The sequence below is a fragment of the Ptychodera flava genome, chromosome 20, assembly GCF_041260155.1.
Source record: "Ptychodera flava strain L36383 chromosome 20, AS_Pfla_20210202, whole genome shotgun sequence".
Classification (NCBI taxonomy): Eukaryota; Metazoa; Hemichordata; class Enteropneusta; family Ptychoderidae; genus Ptychodera; species Ptychodera flava.
The window spans coordinates 4221048-4230924 of NC_091947.1; positions in this window are offsets into that span (position 1 = coordinate 4221048).

The window sequence follows — 9877 nt, forward strand, 5'->3', positions numbered from 1 at the left end:
ATGAGGCGAAATTCTAGCGAAAATTAAATTATGACGATAAAAGAAATATTTATACCGTGTACGGAACGTTGTGCACGGCGCAAAACCCACATCGTACGCTCGCGCGGGTCCGTTACTTCGACTACAGTCTCCAACTATTAACTAATTACCGCATCGGAGCATCGGAGAGCCCCCAGCTGCCCTGCCACGAAGCGAAGGTGAGCATAGGCAGAGCCTCCCAGGAACACAGATACCACACAACTGGTGGGTTCCCAGACACTTCGCACCAAAACCACTTCGCACCATACCATCTCGTCCCATACCATTTCGCACCAAAACCACTTCGCACCAAAACAACCTCGTACCAAAACCACTTCGCCCCAAAAGTCATGTCCCCAAACCACTTTGCCCGAAACTTATCGCTAACTGCTAAAGCTGAAAATAACCACCTTTCTGTCATCCTGGGACTGAAATCTTGAAAGTGTACGCATTTCGCGAAATTGACATCGTGCAACTCCGCGCAAGGCACCTGAGTTGTAGCATTTGCGTGTTTCCATTTTCTTATTCTATCGTTTATGGTTTCATGCAACAATAAATGGTTCGTGATAGCCAAAATGTCCTAACACATTAATGCTTCCAAGTTGCAGGTAAAAACAACCTTGTGATACGTCGTAACATCGTTGTTTCAGGACGAGTTGACGGTACTATACTTTGGGCGAAGTGGTTTTAGTACGATGTGGTACTTGGGGCGAAGTGGGGTTGGGCGAAGTAGTACTTGGGACGAGGTGGTTTTGGTACGAAATGGTTTTGGGACGAAGTTGTGTGGGGCGAACTGGTTTTGGTGCGAAGTGTCTGGACCCCAACTGGTGGCGTCTGCACATAACCTTTGACCACAGTCTGTGCTTTGACCAGAACGCGGTCTTTAGTTCGAAGGTTACAGTGCGGACGCAGATATCCGAGACGCGCAAAATCGATTTACCTTCGTGGGTGGTATGGAACGCGAAAATTTCAAAAAAAAAATCACTAAGTAGCGCTACACATTGTAAAGAAATTTCGCCTATAGTTCATCGAGAATATTCATTACTAGGCGGGTTGAAAGATAGATAGTTAGATTTACTAAATCGTACATTATTTAGTGTCTTATTAGTTTATATCGCAGAAAAATCGCGAAGTCAAAATGTTGTCTCGTGCGTTTTGACAGAAAATACAACTCATTCACTCCTGAATTTTCCGGTCATGCTCATTCCATGTTTCTTCTCCAAGTTTGAATTTGTCACTGTCCTTTTACACAGAAATCATACTTTAACGCTATGCCCTCAGTTTTGGCGATAAGGCCTTGAGACGAAAATGTGGCGTCGGCCACTAGCACATTGCCGATGCAATATTTTTCCTGAAGAAAGCCCGTTCAAAAGGTATATTCGATTCAAACAATAAATTTAGTTTATGTATGAAAAAATTCAAATTCGCTGAATTTGTGAGAGAAAAGCACCGAAAAGATGTGATTTTGATCGACGATTCGAAGTTCACGAGACTGGTAGTTTTCCGCCGCCGCGCTGGCTGCCAACGTCACTATAGCTTATGATAATTTTCTCAACAAATCAAGTTATTCTCAGAGCAATACCGACGCATTTTCTAAATTTAAAAAAATGAGCTAGAAGTGAAATTTTTTTTGGAACCAACTGTTTATTTGAATTGGTATTTTATTTTCATTGATTATTTTTACGAGTAGAATCCATGGTCATGGGCATGTGTGTTGCCGATCGTTAATTAAACAGCCACAGGCAGTTGTGTTTCCGACCGTTTTACGCTGTTCTCTCTGACAGCCTCGTCTACCTACTGATACACTATACGTGTCTGCGTGTATACGCACCGTTAAAATTAAGGGTATGTCAGGATATTTCATTTTATTGGGTGTCATTTTTAGATAATAAGGTTCATCGATAGAGTATGTTGCTAAAGGACGATGTCAAAAGATCGATGTCGGATAAAAATCTAAATTCTTTAAAAAGTTTTTCGTCCGACAAAAACGATATTCTAGTTTGATTTCGGTTGAGAATTCTTAAAAAGTGATGATGTAGGCCTAATTACATATTTTTGCTCCCTACATTTCCGTAGTTGTAACTAGAAAATTTCATTTATTTTCTTCTACTTGTCTCAAATAGACATTTTTATATTGGTGGATGTGTTTACATTACAGTGAATTATCTTACCGATAAGTTTTTTTAACAAAAGTAAATGTGTTTTTCATTAGAATACTGTCGTTATTTTCAATTTTTCATCCTGATTGTGTTTTAAGTATGATTGGAATTATCACAGTAAAGAAATAATGGGAACATCTGATAAATATTCATCAATTAAGTTTCAAGGAGTGGGGCAAAACTTGAAGAATTAAGTTTTTTATCCGACATCCATCTTTTAACGGGGATATCGTGACTGTGATATCAGTGACAACGACAGTGACAGTGGGGATGAGTTTGATGGTTTTATAGGGAAATTACTATCTGGTAGGTCTAATGAAGAGTGGGAAATGAGCAATGAAATGAGCGGACTGCAGGTGATTTAAGATTAAATGTTAAATCTTTACTGTAAATAAAACCATAAGTGTGTCATAAATAATACAAACAAAACAAAATCATGTTTGTTTGTTTTGTTGTATATGAGCCACGTCTAAGACACACAACAAATGTACTGTTTCAGTCTCAGCTAAATGTTCAATGAATTAGTCAGATGCCACCATGCAGAGAACACCATTTCCATTCCAAAATTTCATTTTTCGCCTTGCGAGAGGGGAGGACACCCCCTCTCGCGCTCTCTCCCCCCCCCGTTCGCTACGCTCACCCGCCGTTCGTTCGGTCGCTTCGCTCCGATCCCTCGCAGTCCACATGTCTACTTTCTTAAAATACCTGGCTACCTATATATATAAGGGAGCCGTCATTATTTATGGCCTGGGGGGTCGGAGGAATCTGAGGGGGGGGGGTCACTCAAAAAATCGAAAGCTACAAGGGGGGGTTGCTCAAAAATGGAGAACAAGAAAGGGGGGCTACTCAATTTTGTTGACATGTATTGAAGCATTTAGTGGAGTTACGAATTAATAATAATAGTAAAGATATGTATATTCATACCCGGTATTTGTGTACACACACACACACACACACACACACATAATATATATATATATATATATATATATATATATATATATATATATATATATATATATATATATATATATATTATATATATATAAATCATAATACAGGTGGTTTCAAGTAGAAACTAAAATCTCATTACACTATGTGTTTTACGTTATTGTGATCTTCAGACGAGAATTATCAGCTATTCGACGTGGCAAGCCTTATGTTAGAGGCTAGTACTGAGTACATTTTTCAGTATTTCCTGATTAAAGATTGATATACTTGCCTGATCATTAATGAGAAACGTCTGCTTTCTATATTCTACATTGTATAGGTTACCGATAGGGGAAAATGTGTAAAGCAAGCTTATTCTGATGCTATAAAGTTTAAAACCAGTTGAATGCCTTGACAACAAACCCATCTTTTATTGCAGGAAAATAATAATAAATAATAAATGTGAATAAATGTATGTCTATTTTTTCGGTTTCAAAAAATATAGTTGAAATCAGTGAACTGCAATATAAGTTTTGGAATACTGTCTCAGATTTATTTTCCTTTGAGTTTTTTATACGAAAAAAATACTCCCCAAGTGCCACCAAATAACACCATTTTAACCTCTATTCTTCAAAAGCTCCAATGGCAAGAGGGGGGACACCCCCCTCCTGACCTCCCCCCGCGACCGCTTATGTGGTCTCTTGTGGTGCTTTCGCACCACATCTTCCCCCTCTTGAAAAAAATCCTACAGAATAACTGCATGTTACCAGAGCACTGGATACAGACCTGTACATCAGCCCCTGCCACAGCAATTGGAACCTCCTTCCGACAAAGACCTATACCACAGGGTTTAATCAGGGTCTGTACAGGGCGTGTAGCAGCAGCAATCCATTTTACTGTATAGATATTTAACTTTCCCAATTTTTTTGGGGGGAAGGGGGGTCACTCAAATTTTCTGTAGCAGAGAGGGGGGGTTACTCAAACACGTCATGATTGGCAGGGGGGGGGGTTACTCGAAATTTTGGAGTTTCGAAAGCAATTCCTCCGACCCCCTCCCAGGCCGTAAATAATGACGGCTCCCTAAGGACAACACTGCCCTCAGAGCACAGGTGTACGGAATGTTTCGTAGATCGTCGTCGGATGGGAAGTGACTGACACTGTGAGGTGAGGCCGAAGGCCGAACCTCGGTACTATATAACATTACAAGGTATGACGCGGAAAAATCGACCGGTGGCCTGAAACAAACGAAATAAAGCATCTACCTCAAAAAAATTACATCGACCGGTCGGAAATACCTTCAAACTTTCAAATCTTTACTCTGGTTACATCATTTCTTTCAAATCTGCCAGTTATGGGCGATAATTAACTGTCCGGCGAGTACTCGCACTTGCATTGCCACTTCGCCATTTTGAATAGCTTTTTTACTCCCGAAAGTACGGTGGCCCCTACACGCCACGGAACTCTATTACTTTTGAATATAAACTCTTATTTTTCTTGACAATATCTTTAATATTTGTAAGAGATTTTATTTCTCCACCGCAAACTTTTAATTTTGTATGGGCAACTTTATCTTAACATTATCTTAACTTTAACTTCTCGAAAGTAGTTTTAGTTTTAACAATAAAGAAAATATGTTTCTCAAAAGTATTTTTTATTTTGTAAAAACAAAAGTAAAAATTTTCAAGATAACAAACTCCCCTACACGTCATGGAAATTTATTACTTTTGAACATAAACTCATATTTCTTAACAATATATTTAATATTTGTAAGAAATTTTATTTCTCCACAGCAAATGTTTATTTCTGAACGGAGAAACTTTATTTTTGGGGTAAACTGTTTTTAAAAACTTTAAACAAAAAAAACTTTAACTTTTAAATTTAACTTTAACTTTAACTTTGAACAAAATATTTATTACTCAAAAGCGTTTTTTATTCGAAAAGAAGCAAAAATTGTTCACAGCAAGAGTTGAAGATTTTGCTAAGCGCGAACTGAGTTACTTAAATGACATAACCTTATGTCTTAAGAGCAGAAAACTTAAATTCTTAAAGAAAAGTTTTATTTTTCCAAGAGTAAAATTAATTTCTTTATGGAAAAAAGATTTTCTCAGAGCAGCAAATTGAAATGCAGAGAATAAAACTTTTTTCTCAATGGCGAGAAAATTATCTTCTGAAGACAACAAAACTAATTCATTCAAGATATATTTTCTACATATGAGTGTGGTTTAAGAATTTGGTAAAACTGAACTGAGAAAGAACGAAAAAGGAAGGATGAAGTCAAACTTACTTTTCTTCAGAGCGAAATTTATTTCTGAGAGGAGAAATATTTCATGTGAGGGCGCAATTACCTATAATGCATAGCAAACTCTTTCTAGCGAGAGTAAACATATTTTGGGGAAGAGTAAAACATTTTTTCGACGAGCAAAACTTTATTTTAACGGCGGCGGAAGTTAAAGTATCCCACCATGCAACACCCAAGTTTGATGACCCAGAGTCTCCGAGACAACCATGACTGACTTCATCTCCGATACAGGCACACTAGCCCGGATCTAGCTGCAGTTCAGTACCTCGAGGTTTTACCTGGGTCGGACGGTTTGCCGTACTGTACTGCAGTTAGCTAGCCCGCGCCCGGCCTTACCCTGCCTGCGTACGATGCTGTGTGTTGGGGCCGTATAACGCCGGGAACACACAGCATCGTACGCAAGGCTATGGGCACGGGCACGTTAACGAGTCATTTCAACAGTTGCCACTTGTCTGAGTCCCCAAAGAAGGTTTGTGTTGAGTGATTCGTCCTGACTGCAGACAAAAGGCGTGATGTTTTCTTGGTAGTTTCTATGAGTGTAGTTTATGCTACGTTCCGACGTTCTCTTCCGTAGCCTAATCACCCTGCCATGCATAGCCCTGAGTACACCGGGAACACACAGACCTATGCCATGCAGAGCTAATGAAGAACCCCAATGCGGTCCCGTCGCACACCGTCTGCCGACAGGACGAATCAATCAAACATAAAACCGTTCTTCGGGGACTCAGACAAGTGGCAACTGACCCGTTTGCGTGCCCGTAGCCCTGTGTACGACGTTGTGAGTTCCCGGCGTTATACGGCCCAAACACACAGCATCGTACGCAGGCAGGGTAGGGCCGGGCTGGCGTGCCCGTATCGCCGATGAAGTCAGTCATGGTTGTCTCGGAGAGCAGATCGTCCATGTAGCCGACACGAACACGAACTGTCTGATACAGGCTACCAACTCGGAGACTCTGGGTCATCAAACTTAGGTGTTGCATGGTGGGATACTTTAACTTCCGCCGCCGTTAAAATAGTTTTGCTCGTCGGAAAAATGTTTTACTCTTCCCCAAAATATGTTTACTCTCGCTAGAAAGAGTTGCATGCATTATAGGTAATTGCGCCCTCACATAAATATTTCTCCTCTCAGAAATAAATTTCGCTCTGAAGAAAAGTAAGTTTGACTTTTTCATCCCTTTTCGTTCTTTCTAAGTTCAGTTTTACCAAATTCTTAAACCACACTCATGTGTAGAAAATATATCTTGAATGAAATAGTTTTGTTGTCTTCAGAAAATAATTTCTCTCCACTGAGAAAAAAAATTTTATCACTATATTTCAATTTGTTGCTCTGAGAAAATCTTTTTTCCATAAAGAAATTAATTTTACTCTTGAAAAATAAAACGTTTCTTTAAGAATTTAAGTTTTCTGCTCTAAAAACATAAGGTTATGTCATTTAAGTAACTCAGTTCGCGCTTAGCAAAAATCTTAAACTCTTGCTGTGAACAATTTTTACTTCTTTTTGAAATAAAAAACGTTTTTGAGAAACAAATATTTTGTTCAAAGTTAAAGTTATTTTTTAAAAGTTAAAGTGATTTTGTTAAAAGTTTTTAAAAAAGTTTACCAAAAATATAAAGTTCCCCCGTTCAGAAATAAAAGTTTGCTGTGGAGAAATAAAATTTCTTACAAATATTAAATATATTGCCAAGAAATATGAGTTTATGTTCAAAAGTAATAAATTTCCATGACGTGTAGGGGAGTCTGTTATCTTGAAAAAAATTTACGTTTGTTTTACAAAATAAAAAATACTTTTGAGAAACATATTTTCTTTATTGTTAAAACTAAAACTACTTTTGAAAAGTTAAAGTTAAGATAATGTTAAGATAATGTTGCCCGTACAAAATTAAAAGTTTGCGGTGGAGAAATAAAATCTCTTACAAATATTAAAGATATTGTCAAGAAAAATAAGAGTTTATATTCAAAGTTATAGAGTTCAGCGGCGTGTAGGGGCCACCGTACGAAAGCCTTTGCGAGTGGACGAGTGACCCTGTGAAGAGTTTATTTACAAATGTCAGATGGCGGGATTCACAAGCATAAACTTTCCCATCGTTTGCGTTGATTGCCTTGTTGCCAGATAGCTGAAGTTGTATTCACTGACAGTATAAAATTTACCTAACGGTTAACGGTTGAATTTAGCGGTTGTGGGGTCACGGGGTCGCTCGTAATGTTATATAGTACCGAGGTTCGGCCTTCGGCCTCACCTCACAGTGTCAGTCACTTCCCATCCGACGACGATCTACGAAACATTCCGTACACCTGTGCCTCAGAGTGGTTAAAAATGGATTTGTGTACAAGAAAGTGGACTTTGGAATTTCACTGAAATGTTGATTCACAAAACACTGTAGTCTATAGCTGTGATTTTGCAGCGGCGCTTGTGTAGTGGACGTCTATCGAACGAGCTCGGGTCAAGGGTCACCGCCACAGCTGGGCGACAGTAAGGTGCAACCCGCGAACTTTTCATTATATAATAGTAAAAAGAAGATATTTCGGATAAAATATACAAATTTTTTAGGAGCAACGTGAGCTGGATAAGCACAAACAGGTGAGACACGTGACTAATACGAATGACAAAGAAAATTGTTTCTTACACAAAGAAAATGGATTTTTACAAAGAGAAAATGGTTTTCTACAAATAGAAAATGTTTTTTACAAAAAGAAAATAGGCTTTTTCAAGAATATTGCAACGTTTGGCTTGCCATAGTTAATAGCACTGCGTGTGTTGCTTGTTACAGTGCATTTTTCGATTAACGATGTCGTGCATGGTTACAGTACCAGACCATAACAAGAAAAAAACAACAACAAAAAACAAAACAAAACAAACAAATATGACAAGGGGGATGAATCAAAGACATACACATAAATTTTAGTCTCATGATGCATTGGCCTGAGCACAAGCCATCGGAAGCGAACGGTTTCCATGCCAATTGGCATTGGGCATACGCCATTCGCTGTGGAGATACGAGATAACTCGCGCCATTGGTACGTATCGAGACGCTATGTTTCACAGGCGCAGCTATCTGGAGAATTGGAAACAAATACAGTTTACATGTACCATAGACCCTCGAGAGTCTATGCATGTACTAACTAGTAATACAAGTGTAAAATTTGACTCATCCTTGGAAGTACAGCTGAATAAGCTTGTACTTCCGGTGTTTATTGGTTAGACGTTGACACAGGCCGTAGGATTGGATTATCTGCACGCCTTGCTGTCAGTTTTAAACGTAATTTTCTTGTTGAAAATAAAAATCCAGTTGAAATTGACGATATCAATAATTTTTTGCGAAAATACTCGCTGAACATTAGAGATTTGATAGTGCGCAAAAGAAGAAATTTCGGATGCGTGTTTACGCGCACGTGGGTTTTGTTAAATTGTACGGCACCGTGGTCCATTCGAACCCATGGATCAGCTAACCTGGACGAAGTGACAGTACTTAAGTCTCTAAGCTGATAGTATCATTACCTGAATGAATTTACAAAATGTACGTCCTGCACCATTCTCTTTCCTTCCACTTTGGCAGCGTGGAAATATTTGTAAAAAGGCCAGTGACATGGTATCATAAAATTTGTTGGTCTGGGTATATCATCCCAACCCATTTAGTGTCATTTATTGTCATTGAGAATACCGTTTTATTTCGTATCTTACCTCCCCAGGCAATTTTATAATAAATGAGAAAATTGCCGAAATGAGCCCCCTCCCTCTCCAGTCAAGTCTGGAAAAACAGACCTACCCCCGGGACCTTTACCCTGTTATTACTGAAGATTCCCTTACTGGAGACTTTCGAGATATTTTCCAGTTTTTCTTCCGTTTATAGTTTCTTCCTTTACACACTATCAAATCTCTAATGTTCAGCTTTTAGCACAGCGTGTATTTACGCAAAAAAGAGAAAAAATCAGTGATGTCGTCAAAGTCAACTGGATTTTAGCCTAGACAATAATTCACTTGCCCGCGGTAACACATGCTGTACATCATTGAACGAAATTTACGGGGGGAAATACCGGTAAAAGATACTTCTTTTTGGCTCAAATGGGAAAACTTTTGAGAGGGCAACGGTATTTTTCGACGAACTGTGCGAGTATCTTTTTATGATTACAACGCCGTGGGGACTTTTAGCCGTATTCACCACGCACTGCAATCTTCAGAGCACTAGATACCATCACATCATAACACTAGTCGCCTCAGCTCCCACTCCTATTGTCTTCCAGACCCTAGGGTTGTTGTTCCGCGGCCACCAACTGCGTGTTGGCACATTGGTCTAAGGGAGCCTTCATTTTTTTATGGGAGGGGCGTGGAAATCAGGGATGGGTTTTACAAAACGGTTATGGAGGGGGGAAGTTTACAATTGACAGTTTTAGGGGTTATATTTTTCAAGAGCCTTGTATGGAACAATGACATTACCAAAATATATATATATATATATATATATATATATATATA